Below are 22844 nucleotides of genomic sequence, written 5' to 3' on the forward strand. Positions count from 1 at the left end.
AGCAATCAATTCATGGAGTGAGTTGTATGTTTTGCGATAGTCTGTCTCTGACAAGCAAGCACAGGTGACATAGGTGCGAACACAGGAAGCTTGCAGACCCTCGCTGCCTGCAGACACCGAGCAGCCACACTAGGAGGGCGGCCTAAGCCGTAGGCGAATTGTGCTCATTCGCTTTGGCGCGACGTCGAACTATAAATAATGCTGTCACTAGCGTGAGCGTTGCGTGAGCGTCGTGGAAAGTCGGAAAAGTCGGCTGCGAGGGTGAGTGCCAAGTTTGGGGAGCGTTTCGTAGTATGCGCCGTGCAATGGAGACGCGGAAACTTGTTGTGGCCCAGTGTTTTGCAGTTGGACGACAAGATTGGTACACAGTAGTAAAGAGCGAGGCACTGAGTTGGCATAAATAATGTAGTGCACAATGGTTCTCGAGATGTGTTTGTTACCTCAGGTGCTGTATAATTGTCTACAATGAGTGAAAACGGAGCAATTTGTGACGGCTCTTTCAATTTAAGACGTTAAAAACAGACGGAATTTGCATTTGTAATACCAGAGCATCGAAACTACTTGGAACTTTTGTGTATATGAACGGGTCCGCGCCTTTGTACTCTGCTCCCTTCACCGCTACAAACCAACCAACCATCGTGTCCGTGCGCATCTGAGTCGCAAACAATGGGGAATAGCGCAGTTTGCTCGTGCATGGGGCGTAGCTCAGTTGGTAGAGCGTTCGCTTGGCATGTGAAAGGTCCAGGGTTCAAGCCGCGGCGCCTCCATTTTTTGTGGTCAGTGCATGGTAAGTGTTGGTCGCGGCGAACCTAAAGGCACGCAAGATGTTGCAAAGCCAGCGTCACAGACTGATATGATGTATACTGACGTAAGGAGAGCAAGATGTAAGTGTGGGGACCGGCTGTTATCGAGGTGTCATCGAGTGCAGATCTGTCTTAGGTATCGCGGCTTAACCTCATTGAAGTCTAGAGGGTGGACAACACGTTGGTCTTACTCAGAGCGGTGTCCGAATTCTATTTTCGACGTTATACGTGCCACTTTCATTTTGGCAACTACGATTCGATACAGAATGCACGAAACCTGAAAGACACCCTAACGGATACATAGAGAGTAGTGTTTGTCTGCTGAATAATGGGAGTGCAAGGGTCTGTGTCGTCTATATGGCTGTATGTAGCACCATTAGTCTTCGGGGGGGCGGGCGTAGCTCAGATGGTAGAGCGCTTGCTTAGTATGCGAGAGGTACTGGGATCAATACCCAGTGCCTGCAGGATTTTTAACACACCTACATGCGCACCTTGATATGCAAGTGGAATACTTCACAGCCAGCAGATGTGTCTAGGAAGATACAAGCTTGCGCCGAGTTCACGTAAATCCCACTGCACATTCCTATTCTTTGCGTGCAGTCAGCTGCTCCTGGTGTTGTTAGTTGTGACTGCTGATAACAGATGCCGTAGCAATCAATTCATGGAGTGAGTTGTATGTTTTGCGATAGTCTGTCTCTGACAAGCAAGCACAGGTGACATAGGTGCGAACACAGAAGCTTGCAGACCCTCGCTGCCTGCAGACACCGAGCAGCCACACTAGGAGGGCGGCCTAAGCCGTAGGCGAATTGTGATCATTCGCTTTGGCGCGACGTCGAACTATAAATAATGCTGTCACTAGCGTGAGCGTTGCGTGAAAGTCGTGGAAAGTCGGAAAAGTCGGCTGCGAGGGTGAGTGCCAAGTTTGGGGAGCGGTTCGTAGTATGCGCAGTGCAATGGAGACGCGGAAACTTGTTGTGGCCCAGTGTTTTGCAGTTGGACGACAAGATTGGTACACAGTAGTAAAGAGCGAGGCACTGAGTTGGCATAAATAATGTAGTGCACAATGGTTCTCGAGATGTGTTTGTTACCTCAGGTGCTGTATAATTGTCTACAATGAGTGAAAACGGAGCAATTTGTGACGGCTCTTTCAATTTAAGACGTTAAAAACAGACGGAATTTGCATTTGTAATACCAGAGCATCGAAACTACTTGGAACTTTTGTGTATATGAACGGGTCCGCGCCTTTGTACTCTGCTCCCTTCACCGCTACAAACCAACCAACCATCGTGTCCGTGCGCATCTGAGTCGCAAACAATGGGGAATAGCGCAGTTTGCTCGTGCATGGGGCGTAGCTCAGTTGGTAGAGCGTTCGCTTGGCATGTGAAAGGTCCAGGGTTCAAGCCGCGGCGCCTCCATTTTTTGTGGTCAGTGCATGGTAAGTGTTGGTCGCGGCGAACCTAAAGGCACGCAAGATGTTGCAAAGCCAGCGTCACAGACTGATATGATGTATACTGACGTAAGGAGAGCAAGATGTAAGTGTGGGGACCGGCTGTTATCGAGGTGTCATCGAGTGCAGATCTGTCTTAGGTATCGCGGCTTAACCTCATTGAAGTCTAGAGGGTGGACAACACGTTGGTCTTACTCAGAGCGGTGTCCGAATTCTATTTTCGACGTTATACGTGCCACTTTCATTTTGGCAACTACGATTCGATACAGAATGCACGAAACCTGAAAGACACCCTAACGGATACATAGAGAGTAGTTTTTGTCTGCTGAATAATGGGAGTGCAAGGGTCTGTGTCGTCTATATGGCTGTATGTAGCACCATTAGTCTTCGGGGGGGCGGGCGTAGCTCAGATGGTAGAGCGCTCGCTTAGTATGCGAGAGGTACTGGGATCAATACCCAGTGCCTGCAGGATTTTTAACACACCTACATGCGCACCTTGATATGCAAGTGGAATACTTCACAGCCAGCAGATGTGTCTAGGAAGATACAAGCTTGCGCCGAGTTCACGTAAATCCCACTGCACATTCCTATTCTTTGCGTGCAGTCAGCTGCTCCTGGTGTTGTTAGTTGTGACTGCTGATAACAGATGCCGTAGCAATCAATTCATGGAGTGAGTTGTATGTTTTGCGATAGTCTGTCTCTGACAAGCAAGCACAGGTGACATAGGTGCGAACACAGGAAGCTTGCAGACCCTCGCTGCCTGCAGACACCGAGCAGCCACACTAGGAGGGCGGCCTAAGCCGTAGGCGAATTGTGCTCATTCGCTTTGGCGCGACGTCGAACTATAAATAATGCTGTCACTAGCGTGAGCGTTGCGTGAGCGTCGTGGAAAGTCGGAAAAGTCGGCTGCGAGGGTGAGTGCCAAGTTTGGGGAGCGTTTCGTAGTATGCGCAGTGCAATGGAGACGCGGAAACTTGTTGTGGCCCAGTGTTTTGCAGTTGGACGACAAGATTGGTACACAGTAGTAAAGAGCGAGGCACTGAGTTGGCATAAATAATGTAGTGCACAATGGTTCTCGAGATGTGTTTGTTACCTCAGGTGCTGTATAATTGTCTACAATGAGTGAAAACGGAGCAATTTGTGACGGCTCTTTCAATTTAAGACGTTAAAAACAGACGGAATTTGCATTTGTAATACCAGAGCATCGAAACTACTTGGAACTTTTGTGTATATGAACGGGTCCGCGCCTTTGTACTCTGCTCCCTTCACCGCTACAAACCAACCAACCATCGTGTCCGTGCGCATCTGAGTCGCAAACAATGGGGAATAGCGCAGTTTGCTCTTGCATGGGGCGTAGCTCAGTTGGTAGAGCGTTCGCTTGGCATGTGAAAGGTCCAGGGTTCAAGCCGCGGCGCCTCCATTTTTTGTGGTCAGTGCATGGTAAGTGTTGGTCGCGGCGAACCTAAAGGCACGCAAGATGTTGCAAAGCCAGCGTCACAGACTGATATGATGTATACTGACGTAAGGAGAGCAAGATGTAAGTGTGGGGACCGGCTGTTATCGAGGTGTCATCGAGTGCAGATCTGTCTTAGGTATCGCGGCTTAACCTCATTGAAGTCTAGAGGGTGGACAACACGTTGGTCTTACTCAGAGCGGTGTCCGAATTCTATTTTCGACGTTATACGTGCCACTTTCATTTTGGCAACTACGATTCGATACAGAATGCACGAAACCTGAAAGACACCCTAACGGATACATAGAGAGTAGTGTTTGTCTGCTGAATAATGGGAGTGCAAGGGTCTGTGTCGTCTATATGGCTGTATGTAGCACCACTAGTCTTCGGGGGGGGGCGGGCGTAGCTCAGATGGTAGAGTGCTCGCTTAGTATGCGAGAGGTACTGGGATCAATACCCAGTGCCTGCAGGATTTTTAACACACCTACATGCGCACCTTGATATGCAAGTGGAATACTTCACAGCCAGCAGATGTGTCTAGGAAGATACAAGCTTGCGCCGAGTTCACGTAAATCCCACTGCACATTCCTATTCTTTGCGTGCAGTCAGCTGCTCCTGGTGTTGTTAGTTGTGACTGCTGATAACAGATGCCGTAGCAATCAATTCATGGAGTGAGTTGTATGTCTCTGACAAGCAAGCACAGGTGACATAGGTGCGAACACAGGAAGCTTGCAGACCCTCGCTGCCTGCAGACACCGAGCAGCCACACTAGGAGGGCGGCCTAAGCCGTAGGCGAATTGTGCTCATTCGCTTTGGCGCGACGTCGAACTATAAATAATGCTGTCACTAGCGTGAGCGTTGCGTGAGCGTCGTGGAAAGTCGGAAAAGTCGGCTGCGAGGGTGAGTGCCAAGTTTGGGGAGCGTTTCGTAGTATGCGCAGTGCAATGGAGACGCGGAAACTTGTTGTGGCCCAGTGTTTTGCAGTTGGACGACAAGATTGGTACACAGTAGTAAAGAGCGAGGCACTGAGTTGGCATAAATAATGTAGTGCACAATGGTTCTCGAGATGTGTTTGTTACCTCAGGTGCTGTATAATTGTCTACAATGAGTGAAAACGGAGCAATTTGTGACGGCTCTTTCAATTTAAGACGTTAAAAACAGACGGAATTTGCATTTGTAATACCAGAGCATCGAAACTACTTGGAACTTTTGTGTATATGAACGGGTCCGCGCCTTTGTACTCTGCTCCCTTCACCGCTACAAACCAACCAACCATCGTGTCCGTGCGCATCTGAGTCGCAAACAATGGGGAATAGCGCAGTTTGCTCTTGCATGGGGCGTAGCTCAGTTGGTAGAGCGTTCGCTTGGCATGTGAAAGGTCCAGGGTTCAAGCCGCGGCGCCTCCATTTTTTGTGGTCAGTGCATGGTAAGTGTTGGTCGCGGCGAACCTAAAGGCACGCAAGATGTTGCAAAGCCAGCGTCACAGACTGATATGATGTATACTGACGTAAGGAGAGCAAGATGTAAGTGTGGGGACCGGCTGTTATCGAGGTGTCATCGAGTGCAGATCTGTCTTAGGTATCGCGGCTTAACCTCATTGAAGTCTAGAGGGTGGACAACACGTTGGTCTTACTCAGAGCGGTGTCCGAATTCTATTTTCGACGTTATACGTGCCACTTTCATTTTGGCAACTACGATTCGATACAGAATGCACGAAACCTGAAAGACACCCTAACGGATACATAGAGAGTAGTGTTTGTCTGCTGAATAATGGGAGTGCAAGGGTCTGTGTCGTCTATATGGCTGTATGTAGCACCATTAGTCTTCGGGGGGGCGGGCGTAGCTCAGATGGTAGAGCGCTCGCTTAGTATGCGAGAGGTACTGGGATCAATACCCAGTGCCTGCAGGATTTTTAACACACCTACATGCGCACCTTGATATGCAAGTGGAATACTTCACAGCCAGCAGATGTGTCTAGGAAGATACAAGCTTGCGCCGAGTTCACGTAAATCCCACTGCACATTCCTATTCTTTGCGTGCAGTCAGCTGCTCCTGGTGTTGTTAGTTGTGACTGCTGATAACAGATGCCGTAGCAATCAATTCATGGAGTGAGTTGTATGTTTTGCGATAGTCTGTCTCTGACAAGCAAGCACAGGTGACATAGGTGCGAACACAGGAAGCTTGCAGACCCTCGCTGCCTGCAGACACCGAGCAGCCACACTAGGAGGGCGGCCTAAGCCGTAGGCGAATTGTGCTCATTCGCTTTGGCGCGACGTCGAACTATAAATAATGCTGTCACTAGCGTGAGCGTTGCGTGAGCGTCGTGGAAAGTCGGAAAAGTCGGCTGCGAGGGTGAGTGCCAAGTTTGGGGAGCGTTTCGTAGTATGCGCAGTGCAATGGAGACGCGGAAACTTGTTGTGGCCCAGTGTTTTGCAGTTGGACGACAAGATTGGTACACAGTAGTAAAGAGCGAGGCACTGAGTTGGCATAAATAATGTAGTGCACAATGGTTCTCGAGATGTGTTTGTTACCTCAGGTGCTGTATAATTGTCTACAATGAGTGAAAACGGAGCAATTTGTGACGGCTCTTTCAATTTAAGACGTTAAAAACAGACGGAATTTGCATTTGTAATACCAGAGCATCGAAACTACTTGGAACTTTTGTGTATATGAACGGGTCCGCGCCTTTGTACTCTGCTCCCTTCACCGCTACAAACCAACCAACCATCGTGTCCGTGCGTATCTGAGTCGCAAACAATGGGGAATAGCGCAGTTTGCTCGTGCATGGGGCGTAGCTCAGTTGGTAGAGCGTTCGCTTGGCATGTGAAAGGTCCAGGGTTCAAGCCGCGGCGCCTCCATTTTTTGTGGTCAGTGCATGGTAAGTGTTGGTCGCGGCGAACCTAAAGGCACGCAAGATGTTGCAAAGCCAGCGTCACAGACTGATATGATGTATACTGACGTAAGGAGAGCAAGATGTAAGTGTGGGGACCGGCTGTTATCGAGGTGTCATCGAGTGCAGATCTGTCTTAGGTATCGCGGCTTAACCTCATTGAAGTCTAGAGGGTGGACAACACGTTGGTCTTACTCAGAGCGGTGTCCGAATTCTATTTTCGACGTTATACGTGCCACTTTCATTTTGGCAACTACGATTCGATACAGAATGCACGAAACCTGAAAGACACCCTAACGGATACATAGAGAGTAGTGTTTGTCTGCTGAATAATGGGAGAGCAAGGGTCTGTGTCGTCTATATGGCTGTATGTAGCACCATTAGTCTTCGGGGGGGCGGGCGTAGCTCAGATGGTAGAGCGCTCGCTTAGTATGCGAGAGGTACTGGGATCAATACCCAGTGCCTGCAGGATTTTTAACACACCTACATGCGCACCTTGATATGCAAGTGGAATACTTCACAGCCAGCAGATGTGTCTAGGAAGATACAAGCTTGCGCCGAGTTCACGTAAATCCCACTGCACATTCCTATTCTTTGCGTGCAGTCAGCTGCTCCTGGTGTTGTTAGTTGTGACTGCTGATAACAGATGCCGTAGCAATCAATTCATGGAGTGAGTTGTATGTTTTGCGATAGTCTGTCTCTGACAAGCAAGCACAGGTGACATAGGTGCGAACACAGGAAGCTTGCAGACCCTCGCTGCCTGCAGACACCGAGCAGCCACACTAGGAGGGCGGCCTAAGCCGTAGGCGAATTGTGCTCATTCGCTTTGGCGCGACGTCGAACTATAAATAATGCTGTCACTAGCGTGAGCGTTGCGTGAGCGTCGTGGAAAGTCGGAAAAGTCGGCTGCGAGGGTGAGTGCCAAGTTTGGGGAGCGTTTCGTAGTATGCGCCGTGCAATGGAGACGCGGAAACTTGTTGTGGCCCAGTGTTTTGCAGTTGGACGACAAGATTGGTACACAGTAGTAAAGAGCGAGGCACTGAGTTGGCATAAATAATGTAGTGCACAATGGTTCTCGAGATGTGTTTGTTACCTCAGGTGCTGTATAATTGTCTACAATGAGTGAAAACGGAGCAATTTGTGACGGCTCTTTCAATTTAAGACGTTAAAAACAGACGGAATTTGCATTTGTAATACCAGAGCATCGAAACTACTTGGAACTTTTGTGTATATGAACGGGTCCGCGCCTTTGTACTCTGCTCCCTTCACCGCTACAAACCAACCAACCATCGTGTCCGTGCGCATCTGAGTCGCAAACAATGGGGAATAGCGCAGTTTGCTCGTGCATGGGGCGTAGCTCAGTTGGTAGAGCGTTCGCTTGGCATGTGAAAGGTCCAGGGTTCAAGCCGCGGCGCCTCCATTTTTTGTGGTCAGTGCATGGTAAGTGTTGGTCGCGGCGAACCTAAAGGCACGCAAGATGTTGCAAAGCCAGCGTCACAGACTGATATGATGTATACTGACGTAAGGAGAGCAAGATGTAAGTGTGGGGACCGGCTGTTATCGAGGTGTCATCGAGTGCAGATCTGTCTTAGGTATCGCGGCTTAACCTCATTGAAGTCTAGAGGGTGGACAACACGTTGGTCTTACTCAGAGCGGTGTCCGAATTCTATTTTCGACGTTATACGTGCCACTTTCATTTTGGCAACTACGATTCGATACTTAATGCACGAAACCTGAAAGACACCCTAACGGATACATAGAGAGTAGTGTTTGTCTGCTGAATAATGGGAGTGCAAGGGTCTGTGTCGTCTATATGGCTGTATGTAGCACCATTAGTCTTCGGGGGGGCGGGCGTAGCTCAGATGGTAGAGCGCTCGCTTAGTATGCGAGAGGTACTGGGATCAATACCCAGTGCCTGCAGGATTTTTAACACACCTACATGCGCACCTTGATATGCAAGTGGAATACTTCACAGCCAGCAGATGTGTCTAGGAAGATACAAGCTTGCGCCGAGTTCACGTAAATCCCACTGCACATTCCTATTCTTTGCGTGCAGTCAGCTGCTCCTGGTGTTGTTAGTTGTGACTGCTGATAACAGATGCCGTAGCAATCAATTCATGGAGTGAGTTGTATGTTTTGCGATAGTCTGTCTCTGACAAGCAAGCACAGGTGACATAGGTGCGAACACAGGAAGCTTGCAGACCCTCGCTGCCTGCAGACACCGAGCAGCCACACTAGGAGGGCGGCCTAAGCCGTAGGCGAATTGTGCTCATTCGCTTTGGCGCGACGTCGAACTATAAATAATGCTGTCACTAGCGTGAGCGTCGTGGAAAGTCGGAAAAGTCGGCTGCGAGGGTGAGTGCCAAGTTTGGGGAGCGTTTCGTAGTATGCGCCGTGCAATGGAGACGCGGAAACTTGTTGTGGCCCAGTGTTTTGCAGTTGGACGACAAGATTGGTACACAGTAGTAAAGAGCGAGGCACTGAGTTGGCATAAATAATGTAGTGCACAATGGTTCTCGAGATGTGTTTGTTACCTCAGGTGCTGTATAATTGTCTACAATGAGTGAAAACGGAGCAATTTGTGACGGCTCTTTCAATTTAAGACGTTAAAAACAGACGGAATTTGCATTTGTAATACCAGAGCATCGAAACTACTTGGAACTTTTGTGTATATGAACGGGTCCGCGCCTTTGTACTCTGCTCCCTTCACCGCTACAAACCAACCAACCATCGTGTCCGTGCGCATCTGAGTCGCAAACAATGGGGAATAGCGCAGTTTGCTCGTGCATGGGGCGTAGCTCAGTTGGTAGAGCGTTCGCTTGGCATGTGAAAGGTCCAGGGTTCAAGCCGCGGCGCCTCCATTTTTTGTGGTCAGTGCATGGTAAGTGTTGGTCGCGGCGAACCTAAAGGCACGCAAGATGTTGCAAAGCCAGCGTCACAGACTGATATGATGTATACTGACGTAAGGAGAGCAAGATGTAAGTGTGGGGACCGGCTGTTATCGAGGTGTCATCGAGTGCAGATCTGTCTTAGGTATCGCGGCTTAACCTCATTGAAGTCTAGAGGGTGGACAACACGTTGGTCTTACTCAGAGCGGTGTCCGAATTCTATTTTCGACGTTATACGTGCCACTTTCATTTTGGCAACTACGATTCGATACTTAATGCACGAAACCTGAAAGACACCCTAACGGATACATAGAGAGTAGTGTTTGTCTGCTGAATAATGGGAGTGCAAGGGTCTGTGTCGTCTATATGGCTGTATGTAGCACCATTAGTCTTCGGGGGGGCGGGCGTAGCTCAGATGGTAGAGCGCTCGCTTAGTATGCGAGAGGTACTGGGATCAATACCCAGTGCCTGCAGGATTTTTAACACACCTACATGCGCACCTTGATATGCAAGTGGAATACTTCACAGCCAGCAGATGTGTCTAGGAAGATACAAGCTTGCGCCGAGTTCACGTAAATCCCACTGCACATTCCTATTCTTTGCGTGCAGTCAGCTGCTCCTGGTGTTGTTAGTTGTGACTGCTGATAACAGATGCCGTAGCAATCAATTCATGGAGTGAGTTGTATGTTTTGCGATAGTCTGTCTCTGACAAGCAAGCACAGGTGACATAGGTGCGAACACAGGAAGCTTGCAGACCCTCGCTGCCTGCAGACACCGAGCAGCCACACTAGGAGGGCGGCCTAAGCCGTAGGCGAATTGTGCTCATTCGCTTTGGCGCGACGTCGAACTATAAATAATGCTGTCACTAGCGTGAGCGTTGCGTGAGCGTCGTGGAAAGTCGGAAAAGTCGGCTGCGAGGGTGAGTGCCAAGTTTGGGGAGCGTTTCGTAGTATGCGCCGTGCAATGGAGACGCGGAAACTTGTTGTGGCCCAGTGTTTTGCAGTTGGACGACAAGATTGGTACACAGTAGTAAAGAGCGAGGCACTGAGTTGGCATAAATAATGTAGTGCACAATGGTTCTCGAGATGTGTTTGTTACCTCAGGTGCTGTATAATTGTCTACAATGAGTGAAAACGGAGCAATTTGTGACGGCTCTTTCAATTTAAGACGTTAAAAACAGACGGAATTTGCATTTGTAATACCAGAGCATCGAAACTACTTGGAACTTTTGTGTATATGAACGGGTCCGCGCCTTTGTACTCTGCTCCCTTCACCGCTACAAACCAACCAACCATCGTGTCCGTGCGCATCTGAGTCGCAAACAATGGGCAATAGCGCAGTTTGCTCGTGCATGGGGCGTAGCTCAGTTGGTAGAGCGTTCGCTTGGCATGTGAAAGGTCCAGGGTTCAAGCCGCGGCGCCTCCATTTTTTGTGGTCAGTGCATGGTAAGTGTTGGTCGCGGCGAACCTAAAGGCACGCAAGATGTTGCAAAGCCAGCGTCACAGACTGATATGATGTATACTGACGTAAGGAGAGCAAGATGTAAGTGTGGGGACCGGCTGTTATCGAGGTGTCATCGAGTGCAGATCTGTCTTAGGTATCGCGGCTTAACCTCATTGAAGTCTAGAGGGTGGACAACACGTTGGTCTTACTCAGAGCGGTGTCCGAATTCTATTTTCGACGTTATACGTGCCACTTTCATTTTGGCAACTACGATTCGATACTTAATGCACGAAACCTGAAAGACACCCTAACGGATACATAGAGAGTAGTGTTTGTCTGCTGAATAATGGGAGAGCAAGGGTCTGTGTCGTCTATATGGCTGTATGTAGCACCATTAGTCTTCGGGGGGGCGGGCGTAGCTCAGATGGTAGAGCGCTCGCTTAGTATGCGAGAGGTACTGGGATCAATACCCAGTGCCTGCAGGATTTTTAACACACCTACATGCGCACCTTGATATGCAAGTGGAATACTTCACAGCCAGCAGATGTGTCTAGGAAGATACAAGCTTGCGCCGAGTTCACGTAAATCCCACTGCACATTCCTATTCTTTGCGTGCAGTCAGCTGCTCCTGGTGTTGTTAGTTGTGACTGCTGATAACAGATGCCGTAGCAATCAATTCATGGAGTGAGTTGTATGTTTTGCGATAGTCTGTCTCTGACAAGCAAGCACAGGTGACATAGGTGCGAACACAGGAAGCTTGCAGACCCTCGCTGCCTGCAGACACCGAGCAGCCACACTAGGAGGGCGGCCTAAGCCGTAGGCGAATTGTGCTCATTCGCTTTGGCGCGACGTCGAACTATAAATAATGCTGTCACTAGCGTGAGCGTTGCGTGAGCGTCGTGGAAAGTCGGAAAAGTCGGCTGCGAGGGTGAGTGCCAAGTTTGGGGAGCGTTTCGTAGTATGCGCCGTGCAATGGAGACGCGGAAACTTGTTGTGGCCCAGTGTTTTGCAGTTGGACGACAAGATTGGTACACAGTAGTAAAGAGCGAGGCACTGAGTTGGCATAAATAATGTAGTGCACAATGGTTCTCGAGATGTGTTTGTTACCTCAGGTGCTGTATAATTGTCTACAATGAGTGAAAACGGAGCAATTTGTGACGGCTCTTTCAATTTAAGACGTTAAAAACAGACGGAATTTGCATTTGTAATACCAGAGCATCGAAACTACTTGGAACTTTTGTGTATATGAACGGGTCCGCGCCTTTGTACTCTGCTCCCTTCACCGCTACAAACCAACCAACCATCGTGTCCGTGCGCATCTGAGTCGCAAACAATGGGGAATAGCGCAGTTTGCTCGTGCATGGGGCGTAGCTCAGTTGGTAGAGCGTTCGCTTGGCATGTGAAAGGTCCAGGGTTCAAGCCGCGGCGCCTCCATTTTTTGTGGTCAGTGCATGGTAAGTGTTGGTCGCGGCGAACCTAAAGGCACGCAAGATGTTGCAAAGCCAGCGTCACAGACTGATATGATGTATACTGACGTAAGGAGAGCAAGATGTAAGTGTGGGGACCGGCTGTTATCGAGGTGTCATCGAGTGCAGATCTGTCTTAGGTATCGCGGCTTAACCTCATTGAAGTCTAGAGGGTGGACAACACGTTGGTCTTACTCAGAGCGGTGTCCGAATTCTATTTTCGACGTTATACGTGCCACTTTCATTTTGGCAACTACGATTCGATACAGAATGCACGAAACCTGAAAGACACCCTAACGGATACATAGAGAGTAGTGTTTGTCTGCTGAATAATGGGAGAGCAAGGGTCTGTGTCGTCTATATGGCTGTATGTAGCACCATTAGTCTTCGGGGGGGCGGGCGTAGCTCAGATGGTAGAGCGCTCGCTTAGTATGCGAGAGGTACTGGGATCAATACCCAGTGCCTGCAGGATTTTTAACACACCTACATGCGCACCTTGATATGCAAGTGGAATACTTCACAGCCAGCAGATGTGTCTAGGAAGATACAAGCTTGCGCCGAGTTCACGTAAATCCCACTGCACATTCCTATTCTTTGCGTGCAGTCAGCTGCTCCTGGTGTTGTTAGTTGTGACTGCTGATAACAGATGCCGTAGCAATCAATTCATGGAGTGAGTTGTATGTTTTGCGATAGTCTGTCTCTGACAAGCAAGCACAGGTGACATAGGTGCGAACACAGGAAGCTTGCAGACCCTCGCTGCCTGCAGACACCGAGCAGCCACACTAGGAGGGCGGCCTAAGCCGTAGGCGAATTGTGCTCATTCGCTTTGGCGCGACGTCGAACTATAAATAATGCTGTCACTAGCGTGAGCGTTGCGTGAGCGTCGTGGAAAGTCGGAAAAGTCGGCTGCGAGGGTGAGTGCCAAGTTTGGGGAGCGTTTCGTAGTATGCGCCGTGCAATGGAGACGCGGAAACTTGTTGTGGCCCAGTGTTTTGCAGTTGGACGACAAGATTGGTACACAGTAGTAAAGAGCGAGGCACTGAGTTGGCATAAATAATGTAGTGCACAATGGTTCTCGAGATGTGTTTGTTACCTCAGGTGCTGTATAATTGTCTACAATGAGTGAAAACGGAGCAATTTGTGACGGCTCTTTCAATTTAAGACGTTAAAAACAGACGGAATTTGCATTTGTAATACCAGAGCATCGAAACTACTTGGAACTTTTGTGTATATGAACGGGTCCGCGCCTTTGTACTCTGCTCCCTTCACCGCTACAAACCAACCAACCATCGTGTCCGTGCGCATCTGAGTCGCAAACAATGGGGAATAGCGCAGTTTGCTCGTGCATGGGGCGTAGCTCAGTTGGTAGAGCGTTCGCTTGGCATGTGAAAGGTCCAGGGTTCAAGCCGCGGCGCCTCCATTTTTTGTGGTCAGTGCATGGTAAGTGTTGGTCGCGGCGAACCTAAAGGCACGCAAGATGTTGCAAAGCCAGCGTCACAGACTGATATGATGTATACTGACGTAAGGAGAGCAAGATGTAAGTGTGGGGACCGGCTGTTATCGAGGTGTCATCGAGTGCAGATCTGTCTTAGGTATCGCGGCTTAACCTCATTGAAGTCTAGAGGGTGGACAACACGTTGGTCTTACTCAGAGCGGTGTCCGAATTCTATTTTCGACGTTATACGTGCCACTTTCATTTTGGCAACTACGATTCGATACTTAATGCACGAAACCTGAAAGACACCCTAACGGATACATAGAGAGTAGTGTTTGTCTGCTGAATAATGGGAGTGCAAGGGTCTGTGTCGTCTATATGGCTGTATGTAGCACCATTAGTCTTCGGGGGGGCGGGCGTAGCTCAGATGGTAGAGCGCTCGCTTAGTATGCGAGAGGTACTGGGATCAATACCCAGTGCCTGCAGGATTTTTAACACACCTACATGCGCACCTTGATATGCAAGTGGAATACTTCACAGCCAGCAGATGTGTCTAGGAAGATACAAGCTTGCGCCGAGTTCACGTAAATCCCACTGCACATTCCTATTCTTTGCGTGCAGTCAGCTGCTCCTGGTGTTGTTAGTTGTGACTGCTGATAACAGATGCCGTAGCAATCAATTCATGGAGTGAGTTGTATGTTTTGCGATAGTCTGTCTCTGACAAGCAAGCACAGGTGACATAGGTGCGAACACAGGAAGCTTGCAGACCCTCGCTGCCTGCAGACACCGAGCAGCCACACTAGGAGGGCGGCCTAAGCCGTAGGCGAATTGTGCTCATTCGCTTTGGCGCGACGTCGAACTATAAATAATGCTGTCACTAGCGTGAGCGTTGCGTGAGCGTCGTGGAAAGTCGGAAAAGTCGGCTGCGAGGGTGAGTGCCAAGTTTGGGGAGCGTTTCGTAGTATGCGCCGTGCAATGGAGACGCGGAAACTTGTTGTGTCCCAGTGTTTTGCAGTTGGACGACAAGATTGGTACACAGTAGTAAAGAGCGAGGCACTGAGTTGGCATAAATAATGTAGTGCACAATGGTTCTCGAGATGTGTTTGTTACCTCAGGTGCTGTATAATTGTCTACAATGAGTGAAAACGGAGCAATTTGTGACGGCTCTTTCAATTTAAGACGTTAAAAACAGACGGAATTTGCATTTGTAATACCAGAGCATCGAAACTACTTGGAACTTTTGTGTATATGAACGGGTCCGCGCCTTTGTACTCTGCTCCCTTCACCGCTACAAACCAACCAACCATCGTGTCCGTGCGCATCTGAGTCGCAAACAATGGGGAATAGCGCAGTTTGCTCGTGCATGGGGCGTAGCTCAGTTGGTAGAGCGTTCGCTTGGCATGTGAAAGGTCCAGGGTTCAAGCCGCGGCGCCTCCATTTTTTGTGGTCAGTGCATGGTAAGTGTTGGTCGCGGCGAACCTAAAGGCACGCAAGATGTTGCAAAGCCAGCGTCACAGACTGATATGATGTATACTGACGTAAGGAGAGCAAGATGTAAGTGTGGGGACCGGCTGTTATCGAGGTGTCATCGAGTGCAGATCTGTCTTAGGTATCGCGGCTTAACCTCATTGAAGTCTAGAGGGTGGACAACACGTTGGTCTTACTCAGAGCGGTGTCCGAATTCTATTTTCGACGTTATACGTGCCACTTTCATTTTGGCAACTACGATTCGATACAGAATGCACGAAACCTGAAAGACACCCTAACGGATACATAGAGAGTAGTGTTTGTCTGCTGAATAATGGGAGAGCAAGGGTCTGTGTCGTCTATATGGCTGTATGTAGCACCATTAGTCTTCGGGGGGGCGGGCGTAGCTCAGATGGTAGAGCGCTCGCTTAGTATGCGAGAGGTACTGGGATCAATACCCAGTGCCTGCAGGATTTTTAACACACCTACATGCGCACCTTGATATGCAAGTGGAATACTTCACAGCCAGCAGATGTGTCTAGGAAGATACAAGCTTGCGCCGAGTTCACGTAAATCCCACTGCACATTCCTATTCTTTGCGTGCAGTCAGCTGCTCCTGGTGTTGTTAGTTGTGACTGCTGATAACAGATGCCGTAGCAATCAATTCATGGAGTGAGTTGTATGTTTTGCGATAGTCTGTCTCTGACAAGCAAGCACAGGTGACATAGGTGCGAACACAGGAAGCTTGCAGACCCTCGCTGCCTGCAGACACCGAGCAGCCACACTAGGAGGGCGGCCTAAGCCGTAGGCGAATTGTGCTCATTCGCTTTGGCGCGACGTCGAACTATAAATAATGCTGTCACTAGCGTGAGCGTTGCGTGAGCGTCGTGGAAAGTCGGAAAAGTCGGCTGCGAGGGTGAGTGCCAAGTTTGGGGAGCGTTTCGTAGTATGCGCCGTGCAATGGAGACGCGGAAACTTGTTGTGGCCCAGTGTTTTGCAGTTGGACGACAAGATTGGTACACAGTAGTAAAGAGCGAGGCACTGAGTTGGCATAAATAATGTAGTGCACAATGGTTCTCGAGATGTGTTTGTTACCTCAGGTGCTGTATAATTGTCTACAATGAGTGAAAACGGAGCAATTTGTGACGGCTCTTTCAATTTAAGACGTTAAAAACAGACGGAATTTGCATTTGTAATACCAGAGCATCGAAACTACTTGGAACTTTTGTGTATATGAACGGGTCCGCGCCTTTGTACTCTGCTCCCTTCACCGCTACAAACCAACCAACCATCGTGTCCGTGCGCATCTGAGTCGCAAACAATGGGGAATAGCGCAGTTTGCTCGTGCATGGGGCGTAGCTCAGTTGGTAGAGCGTTCGCTTGGCATGTGAAAGGTCCAGGGTTCAAGCTGCGGCGCCTCCATTTTTTGTGGTCAGTGCATGGTAAGTGTTGGTCGCGGCGAACCTAAAGGCACGCAAGATGTTGCAAAGCCAGCGTCACAGACTGATATGATGTATACTGACGTAAGGAGAGCAAGATGTAAGTGTGGGGACCGGCTGTTATCGAGGTGTCATCGAGTGCAGATCTGTCTTAGGTATCGCGGCTTAACCTCATTGAAGTCTAGAGGGTGGACAACACGTTGGTCTTACTCAGAGCGGTGTCCGAATTCTATTTTCGACGTTATACGTGCCACTTTCATTTTGGCAACTACGATTCGATACTTAATGCACGAAACCTGAAAGACACCCTAACGGATACATAGAGAGTAGTGTTTGTCTGCTGAATAATGGGAGTGCAAGGGTCTGTGTCGTCTATATGGCTGTATGTAGCACCATTAGTCTTCGGGGGGGCGGGCGTAGCTCAGATGGTAGAGCGCTCGCTTAGTATGCGAGAGGTACTGGGATCAATACCCAGTGCCTGCAGGATTTTTAACACACCTACATGCGCACCTTGATATGCAAGTGGAATACTTCACAGCCAGCAGATGTGTCTAGGAAGATACAAGCTTGCGCCGAGTTCACGTAAATCCCACTGCACATTCCTATTCTTTGCGTGCAGTCAGCTGCTCCTGGTGTTGTTAGTTGTGACTGCTGATAACAGATGCCGTAGCAATCAATTCATGGAGTGAGTTGTATGTTTTGCGATAGTCTGTCTCTGACAAGCAAGCACAGGTGACATAGGTGCGAACACAGGAAGCTTGCAGACCTCGCTGCCTGCAGACACCGAGCAGCCACACTAGGAGGGCGGCCTAAGCCGTAGGCGAATTGTGCTCATTCGCTTTGGCGCGACGTCGAACTATAAATAATGCTGTCACTAGCGTGAGCGTTGCGTGAGCGTCGTGGAAAGTCGGAAAAGTCGGCTGCGAGGGTGAGTGCCAAGTTTGGGGAGCGTTTCGTAGTATGCGCAGTGCAATGGAGACGCGGAAACTTGTTGTGGCCCAGTGTTTTGCAGTTGGACGACAAGATTGGTACACAGTAGTAAAGAGCGAGGCACTGAGTTGGCATAAATAATGTAGTGCACAATGGTTCTCGAGATGTGTTTGTTACCTCAGGTGCTGTATAATTGTCTACAATGAGTGAAAATGGAGCAATTTGTGACGGCTCTTTCAATTTAAGACGTTATAAACAGACGGAATTTGCATTTGTAATACCAGAGCATCGAAACTACTTGGAACTTTTGTGTATATGAACGGGTCCGCGCCTTTGTACTCTGCTCCCTTCACCGCTACAAACCAACCAACCATCGTGTCCGTGCGCATCTGAGTCGCAAACAATGGGGAATAGCGCAGTTTGCTCGTGCATGGGGCGTAGCTCAGTTGGTAGAGCGTTCGCTTGGCATGTGAAAGGTCCAGGGTTCAAGCCGCGGCGCCTCCATTTTTTGTGGTCAGTGCATGGTAAGTGTTGGTCGCGGCGAACCTAAAGGCACGCAAGATGTTGCAAAGCCAGCGTCACAGACTGATATGATGTATACTGACGTAAGGAGAGCAAGATGTAAGTGTGGGGACCGGCTGTTATCGAGGTGTCATCGAGTGCAGATCTGTCTTAGGTATCGCGGCTTAACCTCATTGAAGTCTAGAGGGTGGACAACACGTTGGTCTTACTCAGAGCGGTGTCCGAATTCTATTTTCGACGTTATACGTGCCACTTTCATTTTGGCAACTACGATTCGATACAGAATGCACGAAACCTGAAAGACACCCTAACGGATACATAGAGAGTAGTGTTTGTCTGCTGAATAATGGGAGAGCAAGGGTCTGTGTCGTCTATATGGCTGTATGTAGCACCATTAGTCTTCGGGGGGGCGGGCGTAGCTCAGATGGTAGAGCGCTCGCTTAGTATGCGAGAGGTACTGGGATCAATACCCAGTGCCTGCAGGATTTTTAACACACCTACATGCGCACCTTGATATGCAAGTGGAATACTTCACAGCCAGCAGATGTGTCTAGGAAGATACAAGCTTGCGCCGAGTTCACGTAAATCCCACTGCACATTCCTATTCTTTGCGTGCAGTCAGCTGCTCCTGGTGTTGTTAGTTGTGACTGCTGATAACAGATGCCGTAGCAATCAATTCATGGAGTGAGTTGTATGTTTTGCGATAGTCTGTCTCTGACAAGCAAGCACAGGTGACATAGGTGCGAACACAGGAAGCTTGCAGACCCTCGCTGCCTGCAGACACCGAGCAGCCACACTAGGAGGGCGGCCTAAGCCGTAGGCGAATTGTGCTCATTCGCTTTGGCGCGACGTCGAACTATAAATAATGCTGTCACTAGCGTGAGCGTTGCGTGAGCGTCGTGGAAAGTCGGAAAAGTCGGCTGCGAGGGTGAGTGCCAAGTTTGGGGAGCGTTTCGTAGTATGCGCCGTGCAATGGAGACGCGGAAACTTGTTGTGGCCCAGTGTTTTGCAGTTGGACGACAAGATTGGTACACAGTAGTAAAGAGCGAGGCACTGAGTTGGCATAAATAATGTAGTGCACAATGGTTCTCGAGATGTGTTTGTTACCTCAGGTGCTGTATAATTGTCTACAATGAGTGAAAACGGAGCAATTTGTGACGGCTCTTTCAATTTAAGACGTTAAAAACAGACGGAATTTGCATTTGTAATACCAGAGCATCGAAACTACTTGGAACTTTTGTGTATATGAACGGGTCCGCGCCTTTGTACTCTGCTCCCTTCACCGCTACAAACCAACCAACCATCGTGTCCGTGCGCATCTGAGTCGCAAACAATGGGGAATAGCGCAGTTTGCTCGTGCATGGGGCGTAGCTCAGTTGGTAGAGCGTTCGCTTGGCATGTGAAAGGTCCAGGGTTCAAGCCGCGGCGCCTCCATTTTTTGTGGTCAGTGCATGGTAAGTGTTGGTCGCGGCGAACCTAAAGGCACGCAAGATGTTGCAAAGCCAGCGTCACAGACTGATATGATGTATACTGACGTAAGGAGAGCAAGATGTAAGTGTGGGGACCGGCTGTTATCGAGGTGTCATCGAGTGCAGATCTGTCTTAGGTATCGCGGCTTAACCTCATTGAAGTCTAGAGGGTGGACAACACGTTGGTCTTACTCAAAGCGGTGTCCGAATTCTATTTTCGACGTTATACATGCCACTTTCATTTTGGCAACTACGATTCGATACAGAATGCACGAAACCTGAAAGACACCCTAACGGATACATAGAGAGTAGTGTTTGTCTGCTGAATAATGGGAGTGCAAGGGTCTGTGTCGTCTATATGGCTGTATGTAGCACCATTAGTCTTCGGGGGGGGGGGGGGGGGGGGCGGGCGTAGCTCAGATGGTAGAGCGCTCGCTTAGTATGCGAGAGGTACTGCGATCAATACCCAGTGCCTGCAGGATTTTTAACACACCTACATGCGCACCTTGATATGCAAGTGGAATACTTCACAGCCAGCAGATGTGTCTAGGAAGATACAAGCTTGCGCCGAGTTCACGTAAATCCCACTGCACATTCCTATTCTTTGCGTGCAGTCAGCTGCTCCTGGTGTTGTTAGTTGTGACTGCTGATAACAGATGCCGTAGCAATCAATTCATGGAGTGAGTTGTATGTTTTGCGATAGTCTGTCTCTGACAAGCAAGCACAGGTGACATAGGTGCGAACACAGGAAGCTTGCAGACCCTCGCTGCCTGCAGACACCGAGCAGCCACACTAGGAGGGCGGCCTAAGCCGTAGGCGAATTGTGCTCATTCGCTTTGGCGCGACGTCGAACTATAAATAATGCTGTCACTAGCGTGAGCGTTGCGTGAGCGTCGTGGAAAGTCGGAAAAGTCGGCTGCGAGGGTGAGTGCCAAGTTTGGGGAGCGTTTCGTAGTATGCGCAGTGCAATGGAGACGCGGAAACTTGTTGTGGCCCAGTGTTTTGCAGTTGGACGACAAGATTGGTACACAGTAGTAAAGAGCGAGGCACTGAGTTGGCATAAATAATGTAGTGCACAATGGTTCTCGAGATGTGTTTGTTACCTCAGGTGCTGTATAATTGTCTACAATGAGTGAAAACGGAGCAATTTGTGACGGCTCTTTCAATTTAAGACGTTAAAAACAGACGGAATTTGCATTTGTAATACCAGAGCATCGAAACTACTTGGAACTTTTGTGTATATGAACGGGTCCGCGCCTTTGTACTCTGCTCCCTTCACCGCTACAAACCAACCAACCATCGTGTCCGTGCGCATCTGAGTCGCAAACAATGGGGAATAGCGCAGTTTGCTCGTGCATGGGGCGTAGCTCAGTTGGTAGAGCGTTCGCTTGGCATGTGAAAGGTCCAGGGTTCAAGCCGCGGCGCCTCCATTTTTTGTGGTCAGTGCATGGTAAGTGTTGGTCGCGGCGAACCTAAAGGCACGCAAGATGTTGCAAAGCCAGCGTCACAGACTGATATGATGTATACTGACGTAAGGAGAGCAAGATGTAAGTGTGGGGACCGGCTGTTATCGAGGTGTCATCGAGTGCAGATCTGTCTTAGGTATCGCGGCTTAACCTCATTGAAGTCTAGAGGGTGGACAACACGTTGGTCTTACTCAGAGCGGTGTCCGAATTCTATTTTCGACGTTATACGTGCCACTTTCATTTTGGCAACTACGATTCGATACTTAATGCACGAAACCTGAAAGACACCCTAACGGATACATAGAGAGTAGTGTTTGTCTGCTGAATAATGGGAGTGCAAGGGTCTGTGTCGTCTATATGGCTGTATGTAGCACCATTAGTCTTCGGGGGGGCGGGCGTAGCTCAGATGGTAGAGCGCTCGCTTAGTATGCGAGAGGTACTGGGATCAATACCCAGTGCCTGCAGGATTTTTAACACACCTACATGCGCACCTTGATATGCAAGTGGAATACTTCACAGCCAGCAGATGTGTCTAGGAAGATACAAGCTTGCGCCGAGTTCACGTAAATCCCACTGCACATTCCTATTCTTTGCGTGCAGTCAGCTGCTCCTGGTGTTGTTAGTTGTGACTGCTGATAACAGATGCCGTAGCAATCAATTCATGGAGTGAGTTGTATGTTTTGCGATAGTCTGTCTCTGACAAGCAAGCACAGGTGACATAGGTGCGAACACAGGAAGCTTGCAGACCTCGCTGCCTGCAGACACCGAGCAGCCACACTAGGAGGGCGGCCTAAGCCGTAGGCGAATTGTGCTCATTCGCTTTGGCGCGACGTCGAACTATAAATAATGCTGTCACTAGCGTGAGCGTTGCGTGAGCGTCGTGGAAAGTCGGAAAAGTCGGCTGCGAGGGTGAGTGCCAAGTTTGGGGAGCGTTTCGTAGTATGCGCAGTGCAATGGAGACGCGGAAACTTGTTGTGGCCCAGTGTTTTGCAGTTGGACGACAAGATTGGTACACAGTAGTAAAGAGCGAGGCACTGAGTTGGCATAAATAATGTAGTGCACAATGGTTCTCGAGATGTGTTTGTTACCTCAGGTGCTGTATAATTGTCTACAATGAGTGAAAACGGAGCAATTTGTGACGGCTCTTTCAATTTAAGACGTTAAAAACAGACGGAATTTGCATTTGTAATACCAGAGCATCGAAACTACTTGGAACTTTTGTGTATATGAACGGGTCCGCGCCTTTGTACTCTGCTCCCTTCACCGCTACAAACCAACCAACCATCGTGTCCGTGCGCATCTGAGTCGCAAACAATGGGGAATAGCGCAGTTTGCTCGTGCATGGGGCGTAGCTCAGTTGGTAGAGCGTTCGCTTGGCATGTGAAAGGTCCAGGGTTCAAGCCGCGGCGCCTCCATTTTTTGTGGTCAGTGCATGGTAAGTGTTGGTCGCGGCGAACCTAAAGGCACGCAAGATGTTGCAAAGCCAGCGTCACAGACTGATATGATGTATACTGACGTAAGGAGAGCAAGATGTAAGTGTGGGGACCGGCTGTTATCGAGGTGTCATCGAGTGCAGATCTGTCTTAGGTATCGCGGCTTAACCTCATTGAAGTCTAGAGGGTGGACAACACGTTGGTCTTACTCAGAGCGGTGTCCGAATTCTATTTTCGACGTTATACATGCCACTTTCATTTTGGCAACTACGATTCGATACAGAATGCACGAA

At 49.3% G+C, this 22844-nt stretch overlaps 14 non-coding genes across 14 annotated transcripts; all 14 read left to right on the plus strand.

Moving 5' to 3' along the window:
- The first annotated feature begins 1194 nt into the window (after positions 1 to 1194).
- Positions 1195 to 1267, plus strand: Trnat-agu (transfer RNA threonine (anticodon AGU)). Its single transcript has one exon. It is a non-coding gene; the product is annotated as a tRNA-Thr (tRNA).
- Positions 1268 to 2645: 1378 nt separating this feature from the next.
- Positions 2646 to 2718, plus strand: Trnat-agu (transfer RNA threonine (anticodon AGU)). Its single transcript has one exon. It is a non-coding gene; the product is annotated as a tRNA-Thr (tRNA).
- Positions 2719 to 4099: 1381 nt separating this feature from the next.
- Positions 4100 to 4172, plus strand: Trnat-agu (transfer RNA threonine (anticodon AGU)). The gene has a single exon. It is a non-coding gene; the product is annotated as a tRNA-Thr (tRNA).
- A 1364-nt stretch (positions 4173 to 5536) lies between these two features.
- Trnat-agu (transfer RNA threonine (anticodon AGU)) lies at positions 5537 to 5609 on the plus strand. The gene has a single exon. It is a non-coding gene; the product is annotated as a tRNA-Thr (tRNA).
- Positions 5610 to 6988: 1379 nt separating this feature from the next.
- On the plus strand, positions 6989 to 7061 carry Trnat-agu (transfer RNA threonine (anticodon AGU)). Its single transcript has one exon. It is a non-coding gene; the product is annotated as a tRNA-Thr (tRNA).
- Positions 7062 to 8440: 1379 nt separating this feature from the next.
- Positions 8441 to 8513, plus strand: Trnat-agu (transfer RNA threonine (anticodon AGU)). The gene has a single exon. It is a non-coding gene; the product is annotated as a tRNA-Thr (tRNA).
- Positions 8514 to 9881: 1368 nt separating this feature from the next.
- On the plus strand, positions 9882 to 9954 carry Trnat-agu (transfer RNA threonine (anticodon AGU)). The gene has a single exon. It is a non-coding gene; the product is annotated as a tRNA-Thr (tRNA).
- Positions 9955 to 11333: 1379 nt separating this feature from the next.
- Trnat-agu (transfer RNA threonine (anticodon AGU)) lies at positions 11334 to 11406 on the plus strand. The gene has a single exon. It is a non-coding gene; the product is annotated as a tRNA-Thr (tRNA).
- A 1379-nt stretch (positions 11407 to 12785) lies between these two features.
- Trnat-agu (transfer RNA threonine (anticodon AGU)) lies at positions 12786 to 12858 on the plus strand. The gene has a single exon. It is a non-coding gene; the product is annotated as a tRNA-Thr (tRNA).
- A 1379-nt stretch (positions 12859 to 14237) lies between these two features.
- Trnat-agu (transfer RNA threonine (anticodon AGU)) lies at positions 14238 to 14310 on the plus strand. The gene has a single exon. It is a non-coding gene; the product is annotated as a tRNA-Thr (tRNA).
- A 1379-nt stretch (positions 14311 to 15689) lies between these two features.
- Trnat-agu (transfer RNA threonine (anticodon AGU)) lies at positions 15690 to 15762 on the plus strand. Its single transcript has one exon. It is a non-coding gene; the product is annotated as a tRNA-Thr (tRNA).
- A 1379-nt stretch (positions 15763 to 17141) lies between these two features.
- Trnat-agu (transfer RNA threonine (anticodon AGU)) lies at positions 17142 to 17214 on the plus strand. The gene has a single exon. It is a non-coding gene; the product is annotated as a tRNA-Thr (tRNA).
- A 1378-nt stretch (positions 17215 to 18592) lies between these two features.
- Positions 18593 to 18665, plus strand: Trnat-agu (transfer RNA threonine (anticodon AGU)). The gene has a single exon. It is a non-coding gene; the product is annotated as a tRNA-Thr (tRNA).
- A 2844-nt stretch (positions 18666 to 21509) lies between these two features.
- On the plus strand, positions 21510 to 21582 carry Trnat-agu (transfer RNA threonine (anticodon AGU)). Its single transcript has one exon. It is a non-coding gene; the product is annotated as a tRNA-Thr (tRNA).
- Positions 21583 to 22844: the final 1262 nt, after the last annotated feature.

Source organism: Schistocerca gregaria, chromosome 9 (genome assembly GCF_023897955.1).
Source record: "Schistocerca gregaria isolate iqSchGreg1 chromosome 9, iqSchGreg1.2, whole genome shotgun sequence".
Classification (NCBI taxonomy): domain Eukaryota; kingdom Metazoa; phylum Arthropoda; class Insecta; order Orthoptera; family Acrididae; genus Schistocerca; species Schistocerca gregaria.